General features: G+C 40.9%; 1 long non-coding RNA gene across 1 annotated transcript in view; it reads left to right on the top strand.

The window, feature by feature from the left end:
- The window catches only part of LOC102557478 (uncharacterized), a 61128-nt gene that overhangs the window by 37587 nt on the left and 2100 nt on the right, over positions 1-21441 (top strand). The window contains exons 4-5 of the long non-coding RNA XR_005505936.2: positions 16300-16476; positions 17374-17451. This is a non-coding gene — a long non-coding RNA (uncharacterized LOC102557478). The remainder of the gene's footprint in view (positions 1-16299; positions 16477-17373; positions 17452-21441) is intronic.

The raw sequence follows: 21441 nt of genomic DNA, 5'->3' as shown, positions 1-21441 counted from the left end.
CTCCCTCCCTCTTCCTTTTCCCCTTCCCTCCTTCCCCACCCCCCATGCCTCTCTTTTTCTAAACAAAATAGGCTCTGTAAACAGAGGGTACCAAAGTGGTTGTGAATTATTCAACCATATGCAGGGACAGAGCATACAGACCGTGAGTCTGGGATTTGGGAAGGATGGTTATAGGACTCTGATTGGAATCTGGAAACCTGCAGTTTGTTTTCCAAAAAGATAAGCTTAACATTTTCTGTAATCTTTTTTGCTCTAAAGGACACCATGTTCTTAACTGTGCCCTGCCCTAAGTTATTGTTTTTGAGAAACCATACAGCCTCTTGGGAAGAGATAACTGTGATGCTGTGAGAAACAGACGGATGCACCACCAGCACCTGAGCAGGGAGGCAGCCCAGAGAGGTCTCACTTGTGAGGTGCGGCAGCGATCATGTGATAATCATATCCTTGGAGAATCACAGATCAGAGCAGTACCTCTCCCCTCACAATGCCCTAGGGTGTGATTATCTTATGATAACCATCTTAAAGATGTCTTTTTTGCTCAATTAACACATATTTCCATGAAAATTAGCTATCAAGATGAGTTACAAAATACAGATATTTAACATGACAGGTTAAAATAGTACAGATGTCTTCATCCAATTACTGCAATTTGCACTCTGGACAAGGCAAACTATTTGGCTGAGTGACTCACGTTGCTAACCTTTATCGTTCTGTAATTGTATACAGGTACATGATTTCCTCATATTGTACAAACTCTGTGTTTTTACTGGCAGCGCTGTCTCTTCGAAAGGCAGACAGAGGCGGGTTTATATGGGTGTTTTTGCCTCCCATCAGTGTGTTCTGCTTGGACCTGCCATTTTACAAATCTCCCCCAGGGAACCCAGTGCATCCGTTCTGTATCATGCCATGATAGGAAGCCAGGCCATTTGCTTTGTGAACACTTGCTGGCAGAGAGCAAAATACACTTGTCATAGGCACACATGGGCTGAGAGGATTTACTGAGAAGAAAGAAATGGGGCAACAAAATGAAGGAACCTTTGTGCAGTTGAAGTCAGTATCAATCTGAGTTCCTCTTGGTTCCTGGCAGGCTGCTCTAACATCTTGGGGGTAATATCCTCGTGGCCTTTACTTCTGGTTGAAAAGTGACAGAATTCACTCAGATAGAGAGATGGTCTGTAACTTTCTTTCCAATGAAGTAAAAACACACCCAACCTCCCAGGCGATAAGATGCTAAATGGCTTGAACTTCTTAAACCGGGTGTCCAGGACGGTGGCCCTCCACTTCAGGCAGAGAGAGTTGACGGCGCCTGAAGACATTTTCGGTTGCTATAACAAGGTGTTGTTTTTTCTGACACAGAATGAGTAGAAGCCAGAGAAACTGCGAAAGGCGTGGGACAACTCCCTGCCCCTCATGTGCAAAGAAATTTCTAGCCTCAAATGTCAAGCGCTTAGATTGGAAAAGCCCAAACTAGGGCAAGATTTTTTTAAAAAATATCTTTATTCCTCAATTGCTTCCTCTGAGACAATGAAGACAACACCAACCTCAGTGGTGTTGGCGATGATCCAGTGAACAAAAGTGCGTGGGAACCAGAACCAGTCAGCACAGCCTGGAGTGGAAGAGTAACCAGGTGTCAGTAATGATCACTGCTGTAACATTTAATTGTGCCAACGATATTTTCCAAAATATTTGCTGTACATGTGGAAGGGAAATGCTTCCAAACCAAATTTTTAGTGGCTGTCAAATATGCTAACAACAGGAGCGACTTCCTGGGTCTCAGTATCAGCTTGTCCCAGGGCTTCTCGATGAGTTCCCCTGGACCCTCAGCCTCAGCATTGCTGGAGAACGCAGTAGACATGCAAGTTCTTAAGCCCCAGGAAATGGCTTCAACAAGTCCTCCAGATGACTCAGGTGCAGGAGAAGGTTCGAGAATCACCAATTTAATCTATACCTAAGTGGGAACTGGGTCTCACCCTTTCAATCACTTGCAACACCTGGTTGAGTGCCTTGTATGTGGTAGGTAATTTGCGACATGATTAAATGGAGTGAACAGCTAATTCCTAGCAGAGCTTGATCCCACACTTTTGACAATTGTTGCCACAGCTTGGCGTTGACTGGTGTTGACAGATACATCGGAGTTACACCCACGGGTCCTGATCGCTCTGTCTGCCTGTACCAGGTGTAAGGCAGCATGCCTGTGGCCTAAAGAGGCCACTTGTGCTCACAAGTTGAGACCTGCCGGCACAACTCAAGTGAGCTACACCTTAGTTAGGGCCAAACAGAAGGAGAGGGTTCATTAGGAATAATTAAACCCAAATGAAACAAACCCAGGAGTCCAACACAACTGTAATTGTGGCTGTAATCAATTCATTCTGTTTATTGTTATTTTGTTTGGGGGATTCTGGAACCCACAGATAAATAGTTTGGGGATGTTTGCCTGTTTGTTTAGTTTACTGGTATGAGTGTGCTTTTTTTTTTTTCAAATATCTCCTTTTCATTGTTCAGAATTGAGTCACTTTGATATAAATTACACCGTGGAGATGTGGAACTACGTACACAACACGGTCTCCTGAACTGGAAACTCTCTCCTCGAATTGCATAAGGCTGGAAAAGGGATTTGTACAACAAACCCCAAGGAGTTATGTCAAAACTCAGAGGCAACATGTCTACATATAGGTTTTAAAATTACAGACATGGAAAGTAGATATGACGGAGTCAGCCCGTTACAGGAATAATTTCAAAAACAAATTAAAATATCTGCTGTATAAATGTGTGTTGTGCGTATAAATTATGACCCATAGTTATAAGTAGGATAAACACATAGGAGTCCCAGTGTTAACTCAAGTGATAGAAATGAGCAATGTTACTGTAGCTGCCTGTGATGGCTGCTACCCTTCCTCCAACTGTCCACTGTCCTCACTGAGGCTTTGAGTTAATTCAACACACATCCATTTATTCATAGCTTCCTTTTGCATTTTCTTGGTTTTGAGATTTACATAAGTGCTATCATACTCTCTGGATTCGGGTTAGTCATCTTTCTGTCACTATAACAAACAGTGGCACATGCAACTCAAAGGGAGAAAGGGGTTATTTCGGATCGTGGTTCCTGAAGCTCCAGTCCATGTTTGCTGAGCCTTGGTGCCTTTGGGTTTGTGGCCTCACTGTGCCCCATGGCAACAGCACACACACACACACACACACACACACACACACACACACACACACACACGGCAGCTCACGTCACAGAGGCAGGGGCGGGGTGTGGGGTGTGGGGTGTAGGGTGAGAGGGAGAGGCTAGGACTCTGATGTCCTCTTTAAGGACATCCACTCCTCCCAAGACCTATCTTCTCCTAACTAATCCCCCACCATAAAGTTCTCTCTGTAGGGTGGTAACCAAGCCTTGAGTACATTCGATTCGAACCAGAATAGTAGTTTTCTGTGACCGACTTTTAGATTCGGTGTTATTCATAGAGTTGTAAACTCTCTGATGAATTATAATTCATTTCGTGATTTTACTAGACATTATCCTTTTCCTCTAGTGGGGGTTTATGTATTTACTTACGTTTCATTTTTAAGGAATGGTACACACTGGAAAATTTAAAGCCCTCACATGCAACACCCTCAACCGTTTTATTAGCAAAGTACCGTAATCCACCAAGTTATTTAAGCTTTGGAATCTATGAGTCTTCCCAATACTTGTTTTTGGTGGTTTGAAATCTTTATAAACACCCATTTAATCTACTATCCTGCAATTCATTTGTGGGTAGACATATATTCATTTAACTTCCATTTAGTGCCTAAATGCTGACCCATAATAGCTAACTTGGTATGATGCATGGCTTCATGTGATAGAAAACTAGCTCAAATAGATCTATTTCCTCTAAAGGATACTGGTTAGTTTAGTTGAAAAACATCTCAGGGGCGATCCCAAGCAACTCTAGATTTCTCTTAGCATCCAGGCCCTAAGAACAGACCCCTGCAGAAGAGGTGGAGGGAAGATTGTAGGAGTCTGAGAGAGTGGAGGAAACCAGGAGAACATGATTCTCTGAATCAACTAAGCTGGGCTCATATGGGCTCACAGAGACTGTAGCAGCAATCATGGGGCCTGCAAGCAGCCTACACCAGGTACTCTGGATATATGTTATGGCTGTTGGTTTGGTGTTCTTGTGAGACTCCTAACAGTGGGAGCCAGTGTATCATTGATGCTTTTGCCTGCTCCTGGGATTCTTTTCCTCCTATTGGGTTATCTTGTCCAGCTGTGATTGCCCCCAACAATCACGTTCACTGGGGGTTCAGTCTTAGCAGGACCAAGGGCTTCCCCTTCCACTGGTGCTCTTACTAGGCTATTCATTGCTACCTATGAGGTTGGAGCCCAGGGTCAGTCCATGTATAGTTTTTGGGTAGGGCTTTTTGCTGTGTCTTATTGTATCTTGTTTTGTCTTGTTTGGTTGTTGTCTCTTGGAGGTCTGCTCTTTTCTGAAGAGAAACAGAGGAGGAATGGGTGTAGAGGAGAGAGGAAGTGGGGGAACTGAGTGTAGTGGGGGGAGGGGAATCTGTGCTTGGAATGTATTGTATGAGAGAAGAATCTATTTTCAATAAAAAAGAAGGAAGGAAATAAAAAAAAGGAAAGAAGAAAGAACCAATAGAGGTTCTCTCTTTTAGCTCCCACAGCAATTCCTAGGTCTGGGTCATTTGCTGAGTTTTGTATCAAGGACTGTGGTTCTGGGTCATGAGATACTATACCTGCTTTATTTACACGCCACATACTCTAATCTTCGTGCTTTCTACATACTTACTGTATGAAGAATAGGAATAAAATATTTCCCCCAAAGAAAAAACATATGCAAAATAACAGCTGTCTGCTAAAATATTTACTACTATTAATAAAAAAATCAAAGTCTATTTTTTTCTTTATTAACTTGAGTATTTCTTATTTACATTTTGATTGTTATTCCCTTTCCCGGTTTCTGGGCCAACATCCCCCTAACCCCTCCCTCTCCCCTTCTATATGGGTGTTCCCCTCCCCATCCTCCCCCCATTACCACCCTCCCCCCAACAATTACGTTCACTGGGGGTTCAGTCTAGCAGGACCAAGGGCTTCCCCTTCCACTGGTGCTCTTACTAGGATATTCATTGCTACCTATGAGATTGGAGCCCAGGGTCAGTCCATGTATAGTCTTTAGGTAGTGGCTTAGTCCCTGGAAGCTCTGGTTGCTTGGCATTGTTGTTCATATGGGGTCTTGAGCCCCTTCAAGCTCTTCCAGTTCTTTCTCTGATTCCTTCAACCGGGGTCCTGTTCTCAGTTCAGTGGTTTGCTGCTGGCATTCGCCTCTGTATTTGCTGTATTCTGGCTGTGTCTCTCAGGAGAGATCTACATCCGGCTCCTGTCGGCCTGCACTTCTTTGCTTCATCCATCTTGTCTTAATTGGGTGGCTGTATATGTATGGGCCACATGTGGGGCAGGCTCTGAATGGGTGTTCCTTCTGCCTCCATTTTAATCTTTGCCTCCCTATTCCCTGCCAAGGGTATTCTTGTTCCCCTTTTAAAGAAGGAGTGAAGCATTCGCATTTTGATCATCCATCTTGAGTTTCATGTGTTCTGTGCATCTAGGGCAATTCAAGCATTTAGGCTAATAGCCACTTATCAATGAGTGCATACCATGTGTGTCTTTCTGTGATTGGGTTACCTCACTCAGGATAATATTTTCCAGTTCCAACCATTTGCCTATGAATTTCATAAAGTCGTTGTTTTTGATAGCTGAGTAATATTCCATTGTGTAGATGTACCACATTTTCTGTATCCATTCATCTGTTGAAGGGCATCTGGGTTCTTTCCAGCTTCTGGCTATTATAAATAAGGCTGCTATGAACATAGTGGAGCATGTGTCTTTGTTATATGTTGGGGCATCTTGTAGGTATATGCCCAAGAGAGGTATAGCTGGATCCTCAGGTAGTTCAATGTCCAATTTTCTGAGGAACCTCCAGACTGATTTCCAGAATGGTTGTACCAGTCTGCAATCCCACCAACAATGGAGGAGTGTTCCTCTTTCTCCACATTCTTGCCAGCATTTTATGTCACCTGAGTTTTTGATCTTAGCCATTCTCACTGGTGTGAGGTGAAATCTCAGGGTTGTTTTGAAAATCAAAGTCTATTACAGTATGCATTTGATCAACTCTGGTTGAGTAAAATTTACAAAAAAAGAAAGAAAGAAAAAGAAAAGCTAAAAATCATACAAATAGGAACTGAGTAGAGGCATGAGGTAAGGGACTATGTTTGTAGGATGGTCAAGGGCCATATTAAAATGAGAGACCTTCTCCCCTTTTCTGAAGAGAAAGGGAGGAGGAGAAGTGGATCTGGGTGTGGTGGGGGAAAGGATTGGGAGGCGAGGGGAGAACTTTGATCAGGATGCTAAGTAAATAAATTAATACAAAATGATAGATCTCTCTCTGATGAAGAATAAAGAGAAGTGGAAAACATAATTTTTTTTTTGTTGCAGGATAAATCCTAAAACTTGGTGTTGATTGCTGTAGAGATGATAGAAGCAACGTGGCAATCGGATCCCTTGGGCTGGGGTAGCATTGATGGGATCCAGAATGTAGTTAATAGAAAACACAGGCTCAGAGTCAACTGAGTGAATATGTGAAAGGAGACAGATACCACGTATGGGCTACCAATGTCAGTTAGAGGCATCGCACATATGATTTGATTTTCTTGAAGAAAAGTATTTTGTTGAATTCAGAGCCCAGTTTGGAGAATTGGCACAGCTTTTACACACACACACCACACAAAAGATTGAGCTGGACACTGGCAGGTGTTTTTCCTTCTAATACATAAAAAGCTAAGGCAAGAGGATTGCTGAGAGCTGAGAGTTCAAGGACAGCCTGGACTATACTGTGAGTAGCAGGACAGTTGGGGTCCACAGTGAGACAGTTTAAAACAGCAACCGTAAGAACAACAGTAATAAAAAGACTAAAATATGGGACATGCTTTCTTCATGAAGAGTCAATCTTAGTACTACCTACAGAAATGCTGTAAGGTAAAGATATTTATCTCTCTAGAAATCACCATCATCATTTCGCTAAGACTTGAGTCACAGAAGAATGGTCTCTAGTTTTTGCACACCAATAGAAGGGCGGGTTCTGTAAGTGAGCTTTGGTGCACTTGCGCACTTGCGCCTTGAGCTTCAGGGTAGGGGAGCCTTCCTTCAGGCATAGTACTCATAACTGCTCAGAAAGCGTGTGCCAGGAAGAAGGGGATTGTCTTCCACCTAAAGCTATAGATGTTTACTTGAGTAGTTTCCATATGAGATGCCAATGAGCTCGTGGACATCAAGACTGGTGACCCCGCCAGTCTTGTCCACGTTCTGCGCTCCAGGCTCCCCTGTGCTTCAGCTGTTTGTGCTCATTGTAGAGTAGGCTTTCTCGAGGCTTTATCTTTGGAGTCCTTTTCTCTGCCTGCCCACTCTTACTTGAGCCCGTTTCTTCTACAGTTGCCTCTAGGATGATAAACATTAATATTTAGAAGGCAAGTTAGCTATATGTCCTATGTGCTGTATATAGCTATAGCTATATGTCCTATATGCTGTATATAACTATATGTTGTTTCAGCAAAACGGCAGTATTTTCTTCCCCCCAAACCAGAACCTGTGATTTTTCTATTCATAAACTTTTGACCAAGTTTACAGTACTGGGCTTCAAATTCAATAAAATAAATAGTTGGCTACCCACCTGTAGCACCATCATCACATCAGAGCATCCCAACGTTTTGTTTTACTTTGTGACATCATAATATAGATACAAACCGAAGTCGTCAATAACCCTTTAAAATGAAACTGTGAAAAGACGAAGGAATACCTTCCTTTCCCATCGCTATCACTGCTATCCTCGATAGATCTTTCCATCTTTGTGTTGGCTTTCTAAAATAGTCTACCTTCACATTTCATCTCTTCCACTACCAATCCAGGGCTGCTTCAAGGCTGGATGCATCTTCCAAAGGATCCCAGCTAATGTAACCTGGATAAAGGCTAAAAGCAAACACAAAATCTCACTGATACTGTAGTTCCTACACACTTTCGAGCAAAGTCTTCTCCAATGTTTAGTTCTTTCTATAATAAATTGCCAATTTATCCTTGTAGCTTTATGTTTTCTTATTCTTCTATGATCTCCATTATAGCCAATTATTCATTATGCTAGACACGAATTCCACTTTAACTACGCCTTTGCTCTACCCAGAACAGTAATAGCTACCTGTTTCAAAGTACTTTTCATGTTCTGGGCAACAGCCTAAGCAATTTGTATACATTAATTAATTTAACTTGACTAGCACGAGAACCCTAAGATGTACATGAACTTATTTGCCCAATTGTATAACGCAGCAAGGTGAGACAGTTTTAATGACCTATCCTGAATCAGGCAGCTAATTGATAATAGAACCAGAGTTGGGATACAGGCTGAGTCCAGGCTCTCAGCCTCTGCGGACCGTTGTTTTTTTGTCTTGTCAAATTTCTAGCCATGCTTCTGTGCCCATCAAAGTCCTCTCCATCCCTCGGCTCCCATGTGAGGGCTGCCTCCTCAGTGGTGCCTATTTAAGTCTTCACAAATGGTGGTGATTTTCCCCTGCTTTGAACAGCTTAGCAATTTGTTTCTCTGCATCTCTCCCACCACATATACCAGGCACAGTAATTTAGTATCTCTCTATTTTTATTCCTTAACTAAATAAATAAGGCCTTGCTCTTTCTCTGGAGAGGTGGCAGCCTCATGTCTTTCAGTGTCTAGGAGAGAATTATCCAACATCCAATTAATGTTTACTGAAATTAGTCACTGTTGTTGCAATCATAAAGGACTCGTTTCTGAACCCAGAAACAAAGTGAAATAAAAAACACTAATATGTTTGTTGTACTCAAAAGTTCAGAATTATTTATGGCAGGTTTAGTCTGTAGAAGAAAGTCAGCTCTTCGGCAGCGTTTAATTCTGAACCCCAGCGTATTTTGGTTTTTAATTCTGTACCAAAATTATTTAGCCATTAAATATAAGAAAATAACCAGGGAGATGTGTACACATATATTCTCTAAGTCTCATTAGACTTCACACTTTCAGATGCTGTTCAAATAAACCGTCTTGGAGTTGCTTCTGGCTCTCGGAACATGGGTTTGGCTGTTCTGCTCTTCTAGGTTCCACACTGCTTTGCCTGTGCTCTTCCTTCTGTTCCCGTGAACCACATCACTTATTTATTTTTTATGTAATCCACTTCAATATTTGTTTATACAGAAATGTATAAAAAGGCATATTTCTATTTCAGGTGTTTTCATTGATGTATTGAATCTATCGCCTGTCTGCTAGCAGGTCTCAAGTCTTCCTGTTCAATTTAAGGCCTCAGGAAAAAGTAAGAAAATGAAGTCCGGAGACCAGAGTCTTTCAAAATGGGATGCCTGATTGCTAGGGGATAAGCTTTCAATTAGTGGGATCTGACTTAAGATGAGCTGTTCTCCCTGTGATTTCCTTGTATTTCTCTCAGTACGAAAATTAATATTCGGCCGTGCGTTCTCATATGTAACCGGGATGTTGAAATGCCCATTTGTTGTACCATGTACAATGGAAGTGGCCAATATTTGGGATGGTGCCAGAATCAGTGAGATCATTTTCTCAGCCCTATGCTCCACTGAGTGCCTTAGAAGCATAGTGAGCAGAGATGACAGTTGCTAATGGAGGATGCAGTAATGCTAATAAGATTGCCTCTAACAGGAGTTGAAGTTGAGATTTCTGCATATAAATAAGATGACAAGCAATCAGGCAGTATCTACTTGAAATCAATTGCTAGAGCCTCTGGGTACCTAGTAGAATTACATTCTTTTGTCAATGGATTTTAATTTCTCATTCTTTCTTGTTCCTTCTGTGCAGTAGAATATGCATATGATAAACTCTGACCGTAGTAGGTTAGACAGCATTCATGACAGAAGGCAAGTTCTTTTCCAGGGGAAGGAGTTGTGAACTTTTAGCTTTTAAGGTGAATACTGTGTTGTGGTTTCAGAACAAAAAACAGACATTTTTGGAAGATATTACACCAATCTCTGGTATTAGGACTGATACTAAATCGGAAGGAAGAGATCTTAAAGGATCATGTCCTAGATTTGGGGATGGAGCTCAGAAATTGCATGCTTGCAACTTGTGTGAAGCCTTAGGCTTCATTCCTAGGCTAGTCAGTGCCTAGGAAGAGTTATTTGTTGAATGAAATGCTTGTTGGAGGAAATTATCTGCTAACTGTAGTAAGCATGGATTTCTATTGGATTACAGGACTAATTCCAAGGGGAAATTGGACTCTTTCCAGTCATGTGGGTTACTTGATTCCACTTAGGTCTCCAGGAGGTGACAGATGTTGTAATAAGTATATTTATTATTACAGACTTGTTTTATTATTATTTTACTAGATTTCCATACATGTATACAACGTATAAATTATAGCCATAGTAGCACTTCCTCCTTTCAAACTCTTCCTAGTATTTTCCACAGTCTCTCTTCCAACTTCATGTCTTCTTTTTTTCCCCCATCATTATTAATAACTTTCTGCATCCAATTAGAACGGCCATATGATACAAGTGTGAGGCTATCCAGTGGGACATGAGCAACCTACCAGTGGCCATGTTCCCTTAGGAGAGCAAATCTCCTTCCCCTTAGCAACCGTCAGCTGCTACTAGCTCCTCAACTAGGAGTGAAGCCCCTCCACCATCTATGATGAAGTTGTCACTGGCTTGATGTTGTACAGGGCTTGTGCGAGCAACTACAACTGTTATGAGCCGCTGTGTGCAGCAGCCATGTCATGTACGAAGACCAGCACTTCAAAACTCTCTTTTATTTTTACATGAGTGTGTGGGGCGGGGTGCAGAGCACTGGGTGCTTGGGTGATCCCATGCCTGTAGATGATGGAAGAGGGTCAGATCCCTTTGCACTGGAGTTCTAGGTAGTTGTGAGCCTCTATGTGGAAGCATTGAAGCGATATATAAAATTGAATCATATGTCCATTTTTTCAAACTTCTTAAAGCAAAAGGTATTTTGGTCATCATTGAAGAACTGTAGATTTAGTCCATGTCAGGTCTTCAATCAGGACTCATGGGACAGAAAAATAAAATCAGTGACAGTTAATTACCTAGTGTGCTGTTTAGATTCATTCAATATGTCTGGGAAAATGAGGCTCATACCATTGTGAATCCTGGAATTTTCTGTAGAAGAAAATCCATTTATTATTTATTGTATTTGTCCATCCACTGTCTTACACTATCAGCTATCAAGTGCATACACACATATAGACATACTCATAGACACACTCACCTATGTTCTCTCTCTCTCTCTCTCTCTCTCTCTCTCTCTCTCTCTCTCTCAGTTTAACACTCACAAAGACTTTAAAGCATATGTATAATTTTATAGATTATAAGACTTAGCACAGTCCAATAACTTGTTTAAGATCTCAAAAACAATAAATAGAATATTTGGAGCTCAAATTCTAGTTTGCCTAATACAAAAGCTCCATTTCGTCAATAGCTACACAGAATAGTGATGAATTTTTTAAATGCCAGTATTTTGGGAGAAACACTTTTAAGTTTTCAGAATTTTACTTCTGTAATGAAAAAATTCCTCAGGGATAATGTTGAATGTATTTTAGTCAGTCGTACAAAATAGTATTGGTGTTGACAGAGACTCTCAACCCATCTGGTCCAACAGGATAGGCTACGGGCTCATCCCCACAGTGCTGGACAGTGTAAATTTAACTGGGAAGCAGAGGCGTTGTAGAGGGGGTGTTGAATCCAGGCGCACTTGCTGGAAAGCAGGGCTCATGTGGGTGTACAGCTTTGTGATGACCTGAGATCCCTGTAGGCTCCTGGGAGACAATTGCTTTCCCCTTTCTAACCCTCTCTCAGCCTTGGCTTACTTTCTTGTCATCACTTCAAGCTATGCTGCTTCTATCATGGTAACAGTGGAAGTGCGTCTCAGGTCTGAAGTTCCAGGGAGTCATAGGTGGGGTGATGCTGATCAAAATGATGACTGACTTTCTCCTTAGAAAGAATCAAAGGGTTAGCCTCATTAGTAGACTGATAAGAAAGGATCATGTGTCTGTCCCAGAGCAGGAACTTGTGGCAAGAAATAGATTAACTGCGCTTTCAGCTTCTCATCTTCTCACCTAGAGCGATGAGTCTTCTACAGAGTTGTGAAGAATAGGAAGTAAATTAATTGTACAGTGATTTGTTCTCCAGAAGCCAAAAGCATTGCTACTCTGTGACCTTGAGCACATCACTTGACCTTACTGAGTGCCAATTACTTCATCTGTGATATGGGAGCAATACTGGTGCTCCTCTCAGTGGTGGTTCTTGGTTTATATGTACAGAACTTGAAACAATGCCCAAGTAAGTAAGGCAAAGTTAAAAAAAAAGATTCTAAAAGGAGGAACTCAGATTCAGGGTGGTATTTGGGAAAAAATGAACTACAGACAACATTTTGGCATAATTTTAAAAAGGACCTTCAACCATAGGAAAGAATTCCACACACATAACATGGTATGCTGGTGATGCTTTTCTGTCTACCTGTCAGGAGACATTACTCACAGAGCCCCGAGTGAAGATAGCGAAGGAAGTAGAACAGTGGACTACTGTAGCGAAGGTCTGAAGTGCCATACTCCCGTTTATCACATTTAGAAAACAGCAACCAATCTACCTTCTTTCCTTCCTTCCTTCTTTCCCTCCCTCTCTTTCTTTCTTTCTTTTTTTTTTTCGGAGCTGGGGACCGAACCCAGGACCTGTTTATCACATTTAGAAAACAGCAACCAATCTACCTTCCTTCCTTCCTTCCTTCCTTCCTTCCTTCCTTCCTTTCTTTTTTCGGAGCTGGGGACCGAACCCAGGACCTTGTGACCTTGTGCTTGCTAGGCAAGCGCTCTACCACTGAGCCAAATCCCCAACCCCCCTCCCTCTCTTTCTTTCTTTCTTTCTTTTTTTTTTGGTTCTTTTTTCCGGAGCTGGGGACCGAACCCAGGGCCTTGCGCTTCCTAGGTAAGCGCTCTACCACTGAGCTAAATCCCCAGCCCCCACTTTCTTACTTGCGCATGTGGAAGTCAGAGGAAAGCTGGTCCGTTCTCACATGTCACCTCGTGGGATCCAGGTCTCAAACTCAGATTATCAAGCCTGTGCGACAGCACCCCTAGCTACGAAGGCACCCGCCCTGGTCATCCTTATTACACTTTAAACTGCTTCTGGCTAGGTAGTTTGCCGTTCAGCCTCCTAAGTTGTTCTTCTGCAGCACCTTCCAATGAAATATTTTCTACTCCCTCTCCTAAGATAGCTCTTCCGTCCCAAGTACACCTTGACATGTGCACAGAACATTTTAATGATTTGTTTTGTGTGAGTTTTTCTCCATCAGAATGTAGGTGACTTGGGGCAAGAGCTACTACGGAGCTCTAAGTATAAATAGCTCGTAACAAGTACCTTGCTCAATGATGATTCTTCAGCATCTGTTTCCTGAAGGGGAGGAAGCCAAGGTGTGTCTCAGGTCCCTCTCAGTGTGACTTCTATGCTGCCCGGAGCTTGGGACTACCTTTCTTTCTATGAGAAACATTGTGAGCTAGGTCTCTAATCATGAAGAACTTAATAAATACATTTTTTTAGTTGTTGAGGACCTGAATTATATCTACATTTAAAAAAAACCTCACTATTCCTTAATCAGTTTCTTAACTAAAAATGTCCATGACGACACCTTAATGACATTAAATGAATGCTATTTGTATGTTATTTTATGCCATGGTTTACTTTATGCACAGGAATTTTCCCTGAGTCTGTGTTTTAAGTTTTGACAGGGCCAGATGACTTTCGGTGTGCCTAGGATCATCAGAATTTTTTCTCCCTCTTTCTCTTGTCTTTGCGAAACCAATAAAACCCTGTCTCATTTGCTGTGTTAATTTATACTTTTGGTGGCAAGTTGAGTAAAATCTTACTAATGTGAGTACTTTCTCCCCCTCCATGTTCATAGGCTAGCAAGATGGCTCAGTGGGCAGATAGATGCTCATCACCAAGCCTGATGACCTGAATTTTATTCCCAGGGACCACGTGGAAGGAAGGAAAGAAATGATTTTTGTCTGCTGACTTCCACATACCGCCCCCCCCCCCCTCTCTCTCTCTCTCTCACACACACACACACACACACACACACACACACACACAAATGCAAAACAACCTTAAGGAACATTAGCTTCTTAAGTATAAAATATAAAGACTTTAAAACATGCTAATTTATCTTTATATCTCTGGCTGATATTTAAGAGAAGCAAAAGTTGTTAATTTATACATTTAGAAATTTCAGTGTGAAGAGAAAAGCCCAACAATAATAACAAAGGTCTCTTTATGCTCCTTCCTTTAGTCAAAATGTTTGGCCTTAACTGCTTTGTGTGTGTGTGGTGTGTATGGTATGTATGCATGTATGTATGTATGTGTGATTCCTTGATATTCTGCAAATGATAATGTACAGAATGTATAATTTGAGTTTCAAAAATATGAATTATGTCATTTTGACATGACACTTTTTTCAGGCAGCATGCATTTAAAATGATTTAACTTTTGTGATTTTTATTAGAGCTGGTATATTTTTATTTTAATTAAACTGGTATATTTCTTATTTTTTTCAGAATAAAATGCAAAATTAGTGTTAAATATGTTTTTTATACATACAAACAAGTTGAATGCCTAGGTCCCAGTCTTGAGCAGAGCCAGATTGGACAGTGAGGTTTCTGCTGGTGTGCTTCTGGGCTAAGGAAGTTTCTGGGGCTGAGGGAACTAGAACCTTCTTACAGAGCTTGGTCTTAAATGGGCAGCAGAGGCCTGAGGCCATGAAATCTTGGGAAACAACTACTGTAAAAAGGTAGGTTAGCCAATATTATTCAGATATGAACAAAATTAGAGCAGGGGGAGAAACGAACAGTGCCAGGTCCCCTTGGGCTGGCCTCTAGAATCTGCACTGGAGTTGGGATGGACCCTTCCATGGCAGTGGCTCCTGATTCCACACTCTTTCTGCTCTCTTCAGAAGATGTTTAAGTGCTAGGCCCTTTCATCACTGAGTTTACAGGCTCTCCTTATGGATACAGAGGACATCCATTGAATACGGTAGAAATATATTCCAGTTGTGACACTATTTTCCTCTTAGTGCCAGAGAAGCCCTCTAGTCTAGCAGATAGTAGACACTGGCATTAAAAATAAGCAGCTATGCAATACATGCTGAAGAAAGGCGGTGGGGGCTAAAAACCAAGGTAGATTCCTCAGAGAAAGCAATCTGCTATAACAGGACAGAGTTCTATTTATTGTGTGGCTACTGCTTTGTCAATAACAGGGTTGTATGCTATACATGACTGTAAACACAGGTAAGTAGATATTAAAGAAACCTGGGAATTCACCCCAAATTCTTGAGTACTTTTCCTCATTAATTTGATATTATTTAATAATTTTTACATAAGTTTTTCATCTGGCGGACATAGTCAAATGTTAGAAAGCAAGTACTTTATTCATCAACATCAAAGAAAATATGCTAATTTATGGAAAACCAGAAGACATCACTTAGCAGAGAATTCAAAAATAATATATGAAATTGACAGGCATTATAATCAGACAGTTACTTGAATTAGTCTTTAGGAAAAAAAATCTCAAATCAGCTTAAAATCTTAGTCTTTTTCCTAGAATCTGCAAATTATGAATTTTTATCACTGGAAAAGGTTGTAGTTATGCACTTTAATCTATCAGCTCACAAATGATGAAAGTTAAGAACAAAAATTTCAACTGACAGGCTTGCAGTGCTGACACTGCCAAAAATATTTAAGGAAAAATTAATTTGGGAATCATTTCAAAATATTTTCCCTAATAAAAACTGCATCTTTAGAGGTCAAATATTAGTTCCAGTTTGTGTTTTTATTTATTCATTTATTGAAGTATGTGTACATGTGCCTGTGTGGTATAGGTGAGTGTGTGAGTGTGTGTGTGTGTGTGTGTGTGTGTGTGTGTGCAAGGCTTCAGTCTGAAGGGGCAGCCCATCTTACTTTTTGAGAAGGATCTGTCACATGACCTGGGCTTACTAATGAGATGGTGGTCACGTGATGCTTCTGTCCCAGAGATCTGTGTGTCTCTGCCTTTCCAGCATTGGGACTTTCTCATGAGGAGTCTCTGAATGAATTTGTTTCCTCCTGTCTGGCCACCAAGTACTTCATTTACTTAGCTGTATCCCCTGTCCCCAAATCAAAGCCCTCAATAAAAATCAAACAGAATTATTTTATTTTGTTTTCTAGGCTTAATATCTGAAGTTATTTCTGGTCTGGCTCCAGGGCTCTCCCAAGCTTTCAGCCTGAGTTCGAACTCCAGGAGCCACATGGTAGAAGACAGCTGCCCTCTGATCTCCAAATGTATCACAGGCCCACAAAACCATAAACACACAAACCAACAAACCAACAAAAGTTTTTGTTTTGGTAATTGTTCTTGAATCACAATGAATAATCATTGATTATGTATATGAAAGAGGAAAAGGAGTTGGTGTCTTCTGCAGGATTATCATCACATGAGAAAAACTTTAGATAGTGTGTAAAAAGTTAATGTTATTTTCACCTTTGCTTCAAGTACTGGGTTTTCTAAGGGACTCTCAGTTGTGCCCTTGGACCTTCCATGGAGAGGCAGAAGGGGTAAGGGCTGTTGTGGGCAGTTCGTGGATGTGCTTCAGAGTAGGTGAAGGGCGTAGTGGGCCTCTGATAAGCTTAAGAGACTTGCTCCTTAGCAGGTCTCTAAATAGCCTGGACCGCCATGTTAAACTGCCATGGTTACATCTCTGTGAGTATGACAGGATATGGGGTGCTAACACTCCTTCCTAGTCTCTATAAAAACTCAGCACTACATTTTATAAAATAAAAGAAAGAATTTGGGGGCAAGTACAAAGATTTATCCGTATATTGCAGCATCTCCCATGAGTCAATAAGACCATACTTTTTTTTTTTCCTGGTTAGAGCCTTCTATAATCACAGATTTCTAATTCTGCATTTGCATGACCATAAACAGAATGCCCCATGGAGTGACCTCTGTGTGCTTCATAAAGCAGGCTATGATCTCTGTTGTGCTTTCTTTTCTATTTGTGTAGCCCCCACAATGCTTGCCTCAAGCACATGAATGAGGCATAAATATGCAGTTATCATGAGCCCAGTTAGGACTCTCTGAAGTGGCTTCTCAGCTCTAGATGCTTAGGCTGATTCTGTTCTTAGTTTTTATGATATATCGAAGAGAATTTAGTGGCTTTCCTTATGAATACAAATGTCACACTGTGTCTAGCCTCTTGTCTTCAACATTGAAATCTTCACTTCAGGTCTTTTTCTCTCCAGCTTCTGGTCCTCTTCTAATGTGGGTGGTTTCCAGGGCCCACAAGTGGCATCTCTGGGAAGGAGGTTCTACCCATGCAGGTAAATATACAGGGAAAGTAAATGCCATTTAGTTAATGTGGCTGGAAATGAAAAAAATTCATAGTGAAGTCTAATCACAGAGGTGGTGCTATTAGAAGGTGGCATTTTGGTTGACGGTCACGGGCACTCTGTCTTCATGTGACCAGTGTTCTGCCTTCTGTTTCCACCATTTGAGAACACAGAGAAAGTGCCATCAGTGAGGAATGGTCTTCACCAGACACATATCTGCTGCTTCCTTGACTATGGACTTTCTATTCTCTACTGCTGTTAGCAAGGTTTCTGTTGTTTACAAATTTTGTTTTTCTGTTTGGGTTGTTGTTAGATAAGGTATCTTGTTACAGCATCTCACAGATATCAAGGTACTTGTAAACATCAGGTTTTATTATCAGGACCTCAAAATATTATTTATAGTATATCCAAGGTATTTAATAAGCAAGAAGACATTAGAAACAAGCAGTTAGTATTATGGTTAATGATAACTGACTAGATGTCCCCGAACATCCAAATCAGAAATCAGGCAAGGAACTCTGCTCCAATCATTTCAATGTTGTCCTAAAAGTATTAGCTGGAACAGTTAGACAAAAATAAAACAAAAGGTATTGGAAATAAATAAAATTCCAAAGAATTCAGTAATAAATTTAGCAAAGTTTCATGAAGATCAAAATAGAAAAATTATTTGTATATCTATAAACTTAAAATGAACAGTCAAAAACAAATACTAAGAAAATGACATTCTAAAACAATAAATACTTAGGAATAAATTGAAGAAAACAAATACAGAACTATATCAGGAAAATAATTATACATAGTAAAAAGAAATCTAAAGACATAAGTACATGAAAAGACCCTTACATTTAATACTATAAGAGATTCAACCCAATCCACACTCATACCCCAGACGACCTCCTGCTAAACATTTGAAAGTCAAGTTTAGACCTCATAGAAAATTCAAGGGAGACAGAACACCCAATGCTTTCTTGAAAGGATATTCAAGTCGAGGAACTCATGCCTCTCAATTTTACAATTTTTTTCAGAGCTAGAATAATCAAGACAGTGTGACTCTAGCACAGAAACAGGCATATAAATAAAAACATTAGAACTGGGGCTCTAGAAACAAACACCCACATTTATGATTAATTTGTTTTTCTCAAGGGTGTCAAAACAATTCAACAGGGGAAATGTAGTCTTTTCAGTAAGTTTGTTCAAAGGGGCATCCATATGTGAAGAAAGTTGGCTCCTTACCCTACACCTTTAAAAAATTAACTCAAATAAATTGAAGAACACAAAAAAGTTAGGAGCTAGACTATATTGCCAGGGGTTTTGTGAATTATTCCTTGACTATGACACTAAAAATACATACAGTTAAAGGAAAAAATAAATACTAGACTTCATCAAAATAAAACCCTCTTTTCTTCAAAGAATTCCATAATAGCCAGAAATTGGAAATAATACTTTTCCATCGACAGATGGATAGATAAGAAAAATGTGGTACATATGTACAATGGAATACTATTCATCTATCAAAAATGAAATCATGAAATTCACAAGTAAACGGAGATAGAAAGAAGTCATCGTGAGTGAGGTAACCCAGACCCCAAAAGACAAGCATGGTATTCTTTCTCCTCCATGCGGATATTAGCTTTTAAGCCTTCGATAGGTACACAACAATCCACACGATCACAGAGGTTAGGTATGGAGTAAGGGACTAAAGGGAGGGCAAAGAAAGGGAAATAGAATGTGTAGCTATGAAGAGATGCGGTGGGAACTGGGATGGGAAGAGTAGGTGGAAAGTGGGAGGCAAAGAAAAAGAAAGCGGGAGGCAAAGAAGGACTAGGGGAGGGAATAAAGGGAGACAACTAAAGCTAAGGTCCATTTGAAGAAAATGGACATGGAAATCTATTACAGTAGAAGCTTCTGATTATATATACGTAGCCAAAAGATCAGGGTCCTGGAAGGTCTTCTGCATGCTAGCAGAGGAGAAAGGTAAACATCATCCCAGCTACAAACCCTGTGGTCTGCAATGGTGAGCTGCATACACGATATGTGGTTCAATAGTGGCACAGATATTGCAGGAGTAACCAACCACTATCTCTGATTGGATTTAAGGCCCATTCTCTAAAATGGAATCCATGCCTGACATTGCTTAGGTGGCCAAGAACCTTAGATTAAATAGGCCACTGCCCTAGGGAAAACCATATACTATTGTCCTGGTAAAGGAACAACGCGACCGAATGACTCTAATAACATTCTGCTGTGCTTGTAGATCAGTGCCTTGCTCACTCCTCGCTGGAGATGCTGCCTCCTGCAGTAGAAGGGAACTAATACAGAGGTTCACAACTGGACGATATGCCGAGAGCGAGAGACCCGGGAACACTCAGGCCTACAAGGATCTTTTCACCAAACTCTTTGCCTTAGGATTCAGGAAACCATGTGGAAGAGGATGCAGGAGGACTGTGAGAGCCAGAGGGAATAGGTGATACCAAGGAAACAGTATCTTCCAGATACAACGGGGCTGAGATGCATATGAATTCAGAGACTGTGACAGCACGCATAGGGCTAGCACAGTCCCCAACTAGAAGGCTGCAACCATCTTGTAACTCAATAACAAAATAATCATAGCCCAATTTGAAAAAACTGGTAGACTCTGAAGAGACGGTTCCCCAAAAGAACACTTATAAATGGCCAATGAGCACATGAAAATAATCTCAAAATAATTAGTTACCAGGTAAACACACACTTTATATTCCCACCATATATTAAATAGTCATGATGAAAGAGAAAGAGAATAAAACTGCCGAAGAAGACGTGGGGGAATCGTGACCCTCTTACATTGCTAGTGAGATATAAAGTGTGCATACGCTTTGGAAAACAGACTGCTAAGCATAGCTACTGTATGATCAAGTCTGCTCTAGACATGCACCCAGGAGAAGGAAAACACACATCACATAACATCTACACCAATGTTTCTAGTAGCATAAGCATTTGAGCTAAATATCAAAACCAGCACAAATGCCCATCAAATGATGGGTAGGTAAATTAAATATGATGTATATACAGTGACTATTACGAATCAATTAAAAAGTAACTTAAGGATAGATGTATGTTACAAACATGGATGTATCTTGAAAACCTGTTAAATAGGAGAAGGCCGTCACTAGGAGTACATATTGTATAACTGCAAAACATTCATCAGATATGTGGGGAGAGGAAACAGACTGGAGGTTTGCCTAGAGGTACCAAAAGGGATGAAGGGGAAGACTGAAAAAGAATGACTGTTAACAGGTATTTAGTTTCTTGGTATAACCTGAGGTTGATAGATATATGCTCTTGTGAATATACTGGGAATTGTTGAATTGCATTGTTAACTTAACAAGCTATGTGATAGGGAAGTTTATTCCTCAATAAAACTTTTATCAGGATAATGGAAAGCTGAGAAAGGACACTGGACCATTCTAGAAGGATAAGCACACAGCCTTGGTGAGAGGAAGGCGCAGGTCTGAAGTCCACCTCAGGCAGTTGAGGAACTAGGTGACAGGGGGAGGGAGGCCATTTAGGGAGGCTGTTGGTGTTATCCCCACCTAACCTCTTTCTTCAAACCCTCTCCTTTTGTTTGCATTCTGGGTGTAAGTCTAACAGAAAGCAAATGACCGTTATTCAAACGAGTGGTAAAAGGTTATAGGGGTGTAGCTATGGAGGTCTCAGTACCTGAGTGGATTGCAATATGGTCTTCCAAGAGCCAGGAAACCACCCCGGAAACCATTAGGATTCTAGAAAAGTCAACCTTTGACATGTGTGACAGAACAAGCCAGGATAGTATCATCTGAGGTTCCAAAGCAATTTCTCTACTTGCATGTCTGTGTCTTAGAAGTGAAGGCAGTCACAGACTCACATAGGTGTCAGTCTAGCAGGAGGGGATGAGGAAGTCAGTTGATGCTATCAGCTGCTGGGAGTGACAGAGGAGGGTCTCTGAGGCGAGCTCAGTTGTGCATG

This window comes from Rattus norvegicus, chromosome 6, assembly GCF_036323735.1.
Source record: "Rattus norvegicus strain BN/NHsdMcwi chromosome 6, GRCr8, whole genome shotgun sequence".
NCBI classification, from domain to species: Eukaryota; Metazoa; Chordata; class Mammalia; order Rodentia; family Muridae; genus Rattus; species Rattus norvegicus.
This window is presented reverse-complemented; position numbering and strand designations above follow the sequence as displayed.